Below are 10,785 nucleotides of genomic sequence, written 5' to 3' on the forward strand. Positions count from 1 at the left end.
ATGCACGGAAAAGACGGCATACATCAGGGTCAGGCCATCTACGCTCTTACCAAAGAAGAGAAGGAAATCTTCTTCGAATGCCTGCTTAGCATGAAGGTACCATCTGGCTTCTCGTCGAATATAAAGGGAATAATAAATATGGCAGAGAAAAAGTTCCAGAACATAAAGTCTCATGACTACCACGTGATTATGACGCAACTCCTTCCGGTTGCATTGAGGGGGCTTCTACCGGAAAACGTTCGATTAGCCATTGTGAAGCTATGTGCATTCCTCAATGCAATCTCTCAGAAGGTAATCGATCCAGAAATCATACCAAGGTTACAGAATGATTTGGTGCAATGTCTTGTCGGTTTCGAGTTGGTGTTCCCACCATCCTTCTTCAACATCATGACGCATGTCCTAGTTCACCTTTGCGAAGAGATTAACATTTTGGGTCCTGTATTTCTACACAATATGTTCCCCTTTGCAAGGTTCATGGGAGTCTTGAAGAAATATGTTCATAACCGTGCTAGGCCAGAAGGAAGCATCTCGAAGGGCCATGACAATGAAGAGGTCATTGAGTTTTGTATTGACTTTATTCCTGACCTTAAGCCGATTGGTGTTCCTGAATCGCGGCATAAGGGCAGACTGGAAGGAAAAGGCACGCTAGGAGGGCATCAAATAATATGTATGGACGGGCATTCTCTCACTGAAGCACACTACACAGTTCTGCAGAATTCCGCCTTGGTGGCTCCGTATATGGAGGAACACAAGAATTTTCTACAGTCCAAACACCCGGAGAAGTCTGACGACTGGATTACACGCGAACAAACGAGGACTTTCGCCGGTTGGTTGCAGAAACGTGCCCTGAATGATGGCGATATTCGAAATGACCTGTACTCGCTGTCCTAGTTACCATCTTCGAATATAATGACTTTCAAAGGGTACCAGATAAATGGGAATACATTTTACACGATCGCCCAAGATAAGAAGAGCACCAACCAAAATAGTGGTGTCCGCTTTGATGCCACAACCAACACAGGAAAGGAAACATATTATGGTTACATAGAGGACATATGGGAACTTAACTATGGATCAGCTGATTTGAAGGTCCCTTTGTTTCGGTGCAAATGAGTCAATATGACACGAGGCGGGGTAACGGAAGATCCGCAGTACGGAATGACAACAGTGGATCTCAACAATCTTGCATATGCAGACGAACCATTCGTCCTAGCCAATGATGTGGCACAAGTTTTTTATGTGAAAGACATGTCTACCAGGCCAAGAAAAAGAAAAGATAAGGAAGCGAATGGATCATACGACGAGCCAAAGCGCCACATAGTTCTTTCAGGAAAAAGAAACATCGTGGGAGTGGATGACAAGACAGACATGTCAGAAGATTATGAAAAGTTTGATGAAATTGCTCCATTCACAGTGAATATTGACCCGAGCATCCAGTTAAATGATGAAGATTTTCCATGGCTACGGCGCAAAGGGACACACGCGAAGAAAAAGTTTCACACCCAAAGATCTGGGATGTGATCGGCTTCACTATCATCACTTTCTTCTGTGTTTCACACCCAGGAGGGAATGTCTGTAATAGTTAGGGTACTTAATTATGTGTTTTGGCATTTGAAACACGAAGAAATTTTATGTGCAAACAAATTCTTTTCATGCATTTACTGATTTTTTTTCCAGCTAAATGACCCTGAAATTGAAAAGCATTTGAAATGAACTCAGAAATGGTTGGAAGTTGGCATGGTATCATAATTTCATACAAATAGCATGTGCAAAAAAGTAGAGAGGGTTACGGAAAAAACTGGATACACTTCGTCTACAAAATGGACAATCTCTTTTGAAGTATCATGTTTTCCGACAAAAACTGAACTGTTACAAAGGCATTTCATTTTTAAATAACCTAAGCATTACCAAACTTAATATAATGATAAAACACACTAATATTAAACATAAGTAAAAAGAATCACTGAAAAAACTTTTTTCAAAGTTAAGTTATTCACAAACTAGTGATTCACACAAATTTCAAATAATTCAAAATTTAAACTATTCAAATTTGAAAACTACCGGCACTAACAGAAAGTTTGTAATTTTTTGTACCTAAAGCAAAAAATATTCACAAAGAAACTCTAAATACAGCAAAAAACAACTCAAAAATAAATAAAACAAAAATAAATAAAGCGAAAATAAATAAAGCGAAAAAATTAAGAAAATAAAAAAGCCCGCCTACTGGGCCAAAGCGGCCTGCATACGACTAGGAACACAACCTTTAGTTGGGTCAGGATGCAGGCCCGCAAAGGCCCAGTAGGCCCACAGGCAGAAGAGGACAGGTAGGCCCAGTAGGCCTTCTTAGGAGAGGAGCTCGAGAGAGCTACCGCACTGGGGCTTATAAACCAGTGTGGTAGCCCCTCTGGTAGCGAGGTGGGACTAAACTTGCGCACCGCCTGGAACCAGCGCACACCCTTTAGTACCGGGTCGTGGCTCCAACCGGTACTAAAGACCCCCCCCTTTAGTACCGGTTGGAGCCACCACCCGGTACTAAAGGGGGTGCGCTTCCCGCCGCTTGGCCTGGCCAAAACAAACCTTTAGTACCGGTTGGTGGCTCCAACCGATACTAAAGGTCCATCCTATATATACAACACTTAAAAAAATTCAGTTTCCCTCTGTTTCCTCCCTCCGTCGCGCCGCCCTCCCCCGATCGACGTCGTCCCCGTCGACGTCGCCGCCCCCGCCCCTCGTCGCCGACCTCGGCCGTCCCCGCCCCTCGTCGCTGCCCCCGTCGACATCGCCGCCCCGGCCGTCCCCGTCCCCGTCGCCGCGCCGCGCCCCACCACGTCGTCGCCGCCCCGTCCCGCCGCCCCGGCCGCCCCGCCCCGTCCCGTCCCGTCGCCCCGTCGTCGCCGCCCCGTCCCGTCTCCCCATTGTCGCTGCCCCGTCGTCGCCTCGCCGATGAGCTCACCCTGGCCGCCATGTCCACACACACAGACACACACTACACACACACACACACACACACACTACACACACACATTATTAGTTTGTTTGCTATAAATTTTTCTGTTTTTTAGTTATAGAAATGTTAGAAATTATTTTGTTTTTTAGTTATATAAATATTAGAATTGTTATAGAAATGTTAGTTATATAATCAGGAAATTATAGAATTAGTTTTAGTTAGATGAATTAGATTAATGTCAAATTGTTAGAATTTGCATATATATAGAATTTTAGTTATCACAATCCAATCATTTAAAAAATGTTACTTTTTTCGGGCATATAGTATTTGTTCTCGACCAAATTCCCGGCCCGCATCCTCGCCGTCGACCCGTTCGCGATGACGTCCTGCTTCAGAGGACCCATGTCCGGGACTGGGCTCCACCGGGCTGGCACTGGGAGGTGCTACCTGGAGGGGCGCGCCGCTTGGTGAGGAACCCGACCTCGGGTCCCGTCGTCGACCCTGATCTTCTTTGGTGGCGTTCGCGTGGGCCACATTCGATGCAGAGGCAGCCGGCCCCGCCGGAGGTGGTGCGTCGTCGTGTCAGGGAGGAAGATGAGCATGTCCATCGCTACATGGCTGCTATGGACGACGTCAGGTTCTCCACTACTTGGCGGGTTCTTTGGGCAGATGACCGGAGATATGATCCTGTGATGGTTCCTTCTCTTTGGGTGTGCACCGCCCGCGCCCCAGGAACCGCGAGTGGCGCCCTAGATTCTTCTGTAGTACTCGATCTTTATTAGGTACCTAGCCAGTGATGTATTCGATATATAATATTTGGGACGATGTATTCGAGATTATATATATTAAGACGATGACGTATTCGAGATTATATATTCGAGACGATGTATTCGAGATTCAGTTTTTCCTTATTGATTAATTGCATCCATGCATTGTAATTTGAATACTAAATTGTTTTATATTTCTTCTGTATTAATTAGTAAAGTAAAAGCTATGGCAGATAATACCGGCAGAGAGAGAGAGCAGAGGAATTGTTCGACATCATATGCAGCCCTCATAGGCTAGATGATCTGAATGAAGATGACGGCTCCCAATATCTGAACAATACCGGAGAGGGTGATGAAAAGATATTCGATCTCGACGACCGAGCTGATGAAGTCATGAACTATGATTATGATGACACAGACAATGTTAGTGATGACATAGACAATGCTGATCTTCAAATAACAAAGACTTCCGGCAATGTATATATTTATACAAGCATGCATCCTAGTGATCATCACATGTTTTTTATTGAAGATATATTAACGAATCGATCTTTCTTCTTTCAGCCCTCCGGATCGAGCAAATCTGCTTCTAAAGACAGCAAGACAAAGCGAGGCCCGGGAAGATTGTTGAAGGATGGTGTAAAGTACCACATCGAATCCACCAAACTTAGTGGCGAAGCGGACAAGTGGACTCGTCAGTACGGAGTTCTTGTGAAGGACAAGCTCCCGATCTCCATTCAAGAATGGAAAGAGCCAAAGACTAAACATCCTGGTGTTACTTGGGTCGATGACAGAGCCAAAAAAGACCTGGTGAAATCTCTGATGGAACATTTCACCCTACCAGATCATTTCACTAAAGCAGATGTGGAGAAAGTCAAGGCCGCTGCTCTTAAGAAGATGACAATTGCATTCAACACCCACAAGAAAACTGCATGGGCCAACTACCTCGCTAATGAAAGGAAGACTCCAGAATTCAAGGGAACACTGGAGAAGCAAAGAGAACACTGGGACGATTTCGTGACCTTCAAGGATTCAGAATTATCTAAGGAACGGTCGATGAAAAAAAAGGCAAATGCCGCAAAAAAGACGCAATTCCATTGGCTGGGTCCAGGTGGCTACACGGTGGGATTGCCTAAGTGGGATAAGTCTGAGCAAGAGATGGAGGGTGCAGGGGTCACTCCGATTACTAGGAGCTGGCCCCCCAGGTGCAGAACTTGGTTCTATGCACATGGGGGGGCGTTGGACCCGAAGACAGGCCTGGTTTCGAAGAAGGCAAGTCTAAAAGGAGCCGAACAAAAGATACTTGACGCAATAGAAGAAGCTCGAGCGGGGGTGTTCACGCCCAACAGAGATAACGACGAGCTTACGCGCGCCCTGGGAAATCCTGAACACCCGGGAAGAACATGAGGCATGGGCGTTATTCCCTGGTATGAGGGATTTTCGGACTGGAATGACGACTACAGGTCCCGTGCAAGAAAGAAGATGGAGGAGGAGAAGAAGAGGAAGCTGGAGGAGGAGCAGAGGAAGCAGGACGCAGAACGCCTTCAAGGCCTAGAAGCAAGGCACGCGGACCTGGCACTCAAATTCCAGAAGCAGCAGCAGCAGATCGACTCACTTAGCCAGGAAAGGGGGTCTCAGCAGCGGCAGCAGCAAGCGGATGATCGTCCAGCATTGGATAGCACCGTCCCATCCATGCCGAGAAGCAGCGTTGGTTCTACCCCGGGCGACACACTGCTGGATACATACACTGTGGATGACATCATAGAGAACACTAACTGTGAGCTACACTCCAAAATGAAGAACATATCCATGAAGGTGGCGGACGGCGTTGCTTTTTCGGTGACCCCCGAAGCAGCCTACCATTGCATCCCGATTACAGAGGGCTATGCTAGTGTCATGGTTGATGAAGTGGTGGACCCATATTCAGGGCTAACGCTTGACATTCCTGGAGGTGAAGACGAGCACACACTGGGAGAGGCCATACATCATATCATCCTATGGAGAAAGGATTGCATCATCTTTTGAAGTCCACCGACACCGCGTCGTCTGCCGACTCCTCGAAGTCCGCCACCGAGTCAGCAGACTCCCGCTCCTCCTCGAAGTCCACGAACGCGTGAGACGACTCCTCCTCGAAGTCCGCCACCTCCTCCGCCGGTTTCAAGTCCGGCACCGTGTCAGGCCACACCTCCTGCTTCAAGTCCGGCACATCTTCAGGCCACTTCTCCTGGTCCAACTCCACGTCAGCCGTCTCCGCCGTCTCAGCAATCACAGAAGAGACATGCCGCAGCTTTGGTGCGTAGCGGTACGAGTCGAGGTAGTTCAGGAAGTACATGCGGAGACAAGCGATATAAATATGGTCCAAGCCTCGCTCCTCTTCCTCAGAGGCCTTACGACATGATCGAGGAGCAAAACGCAGCCATAGTGCAGGCCCAAGTGGACGCCCATTTTGGACCGAAACTGGCACCGCCGCCAAAGGAGAAAGTGCCTGAGAAAACGATTGACCACTTCATTCATATGGCTAGAGCACTAGCTCCCAAGCCTGTTGACTCAGACTATGAGCGTCAAATCAGGAAGCTACATCAAGCACGGCTACAGAAGGAAGCGAGCTCGAGCTCGAGCCAACAAGCAGCTGGCAAAAAATGCAGGAAAACCGTTCCCCAGCTGGGAGAACAGGCGGCGCAAGCGATCCCCCCGCTTGTTGTGCCAACAACACATGAGAGGAGTACGCGCGCCAAATATTATTGTGGGCAAACCGTTAGCGTTCCCCAGCAGGGCGGTGTGGTAATAACGGAGGAGCATATCATGCAGGCTAAAATGCTCAAGATCTCTGTTGGACAACTCCTCGAAATTGAGCCCATGTCTCCGCTTAAAGAATCGGAAATAAAATGGAAATATGCCTGGGGCCAACCTTTGGTCCATCCAGACAAGGTCAAGGACCTCCCAACGAGAATGTATGAATTGCATCAATGGTACATGAACATGACCAAGATTTCCAATCGAGTGTCCCTCATGGTGAATGTCAGTAAGGAGCATTATTACCATGAGAAAGCTCTGTCCATTGAGTATACAGAACTTTTTCAGTTATACAATCAAGACGCACTCGACAAGTCTATCGTCAGTTGCTATTGTCTATAAGTGATTTCTTTCTGTAATTTAAGTCTCAAGCTAATTATGTAGTGATAATTTTGATCAATCGTTACATGTAATTATCCTCACTATATTCTTTTCTGGGGTATTATATGCAGGATGAAGATGTATGAAATGAAAAAATCTGGACGCTATGGCATTGGGTTCATTGACCCAAATACCATTAATGAGGACATATGGAAGTTTCCATTTTATCAAGAAGGTGTAGAGGAAAGCATGGTAGAGTTCTTGAAGCGCCTCAATAGCAATGAAAATATACTACTTCCTTACAACTTCCCGTGAGTCACACTGTCTTGTACTACAAATTCTGTTTTTGCTTACTAGCTAGCTAGATGTTAATAATTAAGTGTATACGGTTTACGGTAATTGATTAATTTTATGCACATGCCCGCTTATTTAAGACATGCAAACGTGTGCGTATGCAGTTGGCACTGGGTCTTGATAGACATTAAAGTTGAGGAAGGAAAAGTTGAATTACTGGACTCACTAACTAAAGAAGAAAGTGACTTCACTACCGTGGGGGATAGTCAACAGGTAATTTCAATCATTATTAACTATATATATCTCGGCCTATTATTAGTTCATCATTTCCTGATATGAACTATTTAATAACCCCTTTATTAATTTTCTTTGCCGGCGGGCAGGGCATGGGCAAAGTTCATCAAGGTGACTCCAGGAGAATGGAAACAAAAGTTGTTTTGGCATCGACCAAAGGTAAGTAATTAAGTAGTACTAGCTAGCTACCATCTCTTTAATTCTTGTTTCAATATCATTAATTAATTATCATGCTTGATTAATCATTATCTGATTCAATTCCATTCTCGTAAAGGCCCTGAAGCAGGCGCCGGGGAATAATCTATGTGCATTCTACGTTTGCGAGAACATTCGCATGATGACGTCCGAAAGGAGCAGATGTGATAGACAGGACTGGGTACGTTTGTCAGAACACTATTCACACCATTATCAATATCTAGTCACACAACTAACACACATGCATATTATTGATCTCCTTCTTAACAGTTCAGAGAGGTGCGGGATAAGCTCCTACCCGAGGAGCGCATACAAGCACTTCAAGAGGAAATAGCCGGATTTTTGCTCGACCAGGTCATAAAGCCCAAAGGAGAATACTATTACCCGCTATCGCCCCCATGAACCACTTGTCATCGTGCTCCGGAGGCACCAAGGCAACATATATGTAGGTGAAATTGTATATGTATATACATGTGTATGTGTGAATAATGGTGTTGGTTGTGAGACATTCGATGATATATATATATGCGGTTCTATACGTACGAGAAAATCTATTTATATATATGCATAATTTGTAGTATCGTGAAATACCAGCAAACAAAAAAATGGAATGGAAAATAAAAAAACACCCAAACATTTAGTACCGGTTGGTGTTACCAATCGGTACTAAAGCCCTACACGCACCCGGGCCTGGTTCGTGCCACGTGTTCGCACTTTAGCGCCGGTTCGTGACGAACCGGTACTAAAGGAGGGGACCTTTAGTCCCCACTCTTTAGTGCCGGTTGGAGAACCGGCACTAAAGGCCGTTACGAACCGGCACTAAAGGCCAGTTCTGCACTAGTGCACTCTAACCATGTATATCATGTGGGAACAACAAATTTGATCCACAAAGTTGAATTTAGTTAGGCTACTAGTATTTATCTCATGTGCATCGTACATGTCATAATAATTTGATATGCATATTAGATTAATATGCAACTCTTTGTTTGAGGAACTAACATGAGGTCTGGCATACACCAAGTCAAACCAAGTGCATTCTACATGAGCATATCAAATAAACTGATCAAATACACAATAAAATGGAATCAATAATACTTTACGTTCTTTGATTATTACAATAAAAAATGATATTGTAAATACAAGAACACAACATGGACATCTTATACGATGAGCCCAACTTGCAAAAAGAATCCCATGCCCAAGAAGTTTCTATAGATATGTTTACCTAGTTTTGCACTACAAACTATTATTAAGATATTTGTTAGAGTGTTTGGAATTGTGTACCATGATATTTAATGATAGTAAAATATGTATGAAGACACCCACATAAATGCAAATATGAACTTTTACAATATATAAATGATTTAACGTTCAAAAAATTACATAGTGCAATTTGAATATAGCAGAAGAATTTTTTTCCGTTGACATACGTTATGTTTGTATACCAAATCACACTATAACTAGAGTTTATCAACATTATTATTTCGTTAAATATGATAGATAAGTAATATAAAATGACGTTATGATACTTTTAGTTACAATATTACACTAGTAGAAAAAGGGCCTATTGTCCCGGTTGGTAAGGGCCTTTAGTCCCGGTTGGTGAACCGGGACTAAAGGGTCGGTACTAATGTCTCCCCCCTTTAGTCCTGGTTCAATCCAGAACCGGGACTAAAGGCTGCGGCCACGTGGAGCTCCACCTTTAGTCCCGGTTGGTAACACCAGCCGGGACTAATGGAAATTTTATGATTTTTTTTTTGAAATTTTTTTTGAAATTTTTTTTTGAAATTTTTTTTGAAATTTTTTTTGAATTTTTTTTTGAATAATTTTTTATTTTCAAATTTATTTTAACCCCTAATCTCTAATCAGCACCCCTCATCACTGCTCAATTTATCCTCTTCTCTAATCACCCTCATCATTCCAAATCACCTAACTTCCCGAACGGTCACCCATCCTCCCACTCCTCCAGCCTGAGCACGCTTAACTTTCGGGTTCTATTCTCCCTCGTTTCCAAGTCTGCACTTGTTGTTTTCCTGACAATAGTAAGATGTCAATCCTATTAACCCTCAGGAATTTTGCTTGAGCATGAATTGACGCATTTCACTGTTTGAGTTTCAAGCTATTGTTTTCAAAAAAAAAAATTATTTAGAAAACAATAGTTATTTTGAATAATTAGTTTGACCATGGTTTGACCACAGTTTGACCACAGTTTGACCACAGTTTGACCACAGTTTGACCAGATTTGACCAAAATTTAAAATAACTGAACAAATTATTTAGTAACACTAATATTCTAGAATAATTAGTTTGACCATGGTTTGACCATGTTTTGACCATGTTTTGACCATAGTTTGACCACAGTTTGAAATTTTTTCAATTTTTTCCACTCTAGATATTAAAAGCCCCGTAACTTTTTTTCTGTTAGGTTTTTGAGGATTTTGAAAATGTTTAACGGGGTTCCCCCCTTTAAATTTGGATGTAACTTTTCGAGTAGATGATTTTTCATATAAAAAACTTTTTCATCCGAGTTAGTATGCAAAAGTTATGCCCATTTTTACAAATTCTCGAGAGATTTTGCAAATAAAGTCGAAATTCGTATTTGCAAATTTTCCCAACAACTAGACCACATATCACATGGGAAACTTATTTTCTTTTATTTTTTTGACATTTCCATCATTTTCTTTTATTTTTTTTAAAATTGAAAAGGCGATCCACGGGGGGGTGGGGGGTAGAGTTTGAAAATGGGACCTTTAGTACCGGTTCGTGGCACGAACCGGGACTAAAGGTCTCAAACCCATTAGTCCCGGTTCGTGCCTCAAACCGGGACTAAAGGTCTAATCTTTAGTCCCGGTTTGAGGCATGAACCGGGACTAATGGGCATCGCACCCTTTAGTCCCGGTTTGAGGCACAAACCGGGACTAAAGGGCACAGGTGAACCGGGACTAATGCCTTAGCCGCAAGAACCGGGATAAATGCTCACATTAGTCCCGGTTCGTGATTGAACCGGGACTAATGTGAAATTTGGCCCGGAACCATAGCCCTGTTTTCTACTAGTGTTATAGTATGGTACAATTAATTTTATTAAGTATAAACGTTCAATATAATAGGTTTTATTTTAAGTCGATCCAGGTCCGAAATATTCTTGGACCGGCCATGGTTATGATCTTCGCCACAC

Source organism: Triticum aestivum, chromosome 4A, assembly GCF_018294505.1.
Source record: "Triticum aestivum cultivar Chinese Spring chromosome 4A, IWGSC CS RefSeq v2.1, whole genome shotgun sequence".
Classification (NCBI taxonomy): domain Eukaryota; kingdom Viridiplantae; phylum Streptophyta; class Magnoliopsida; order Poales; family Poaceae; genus Triticum; species Triticum aestivum.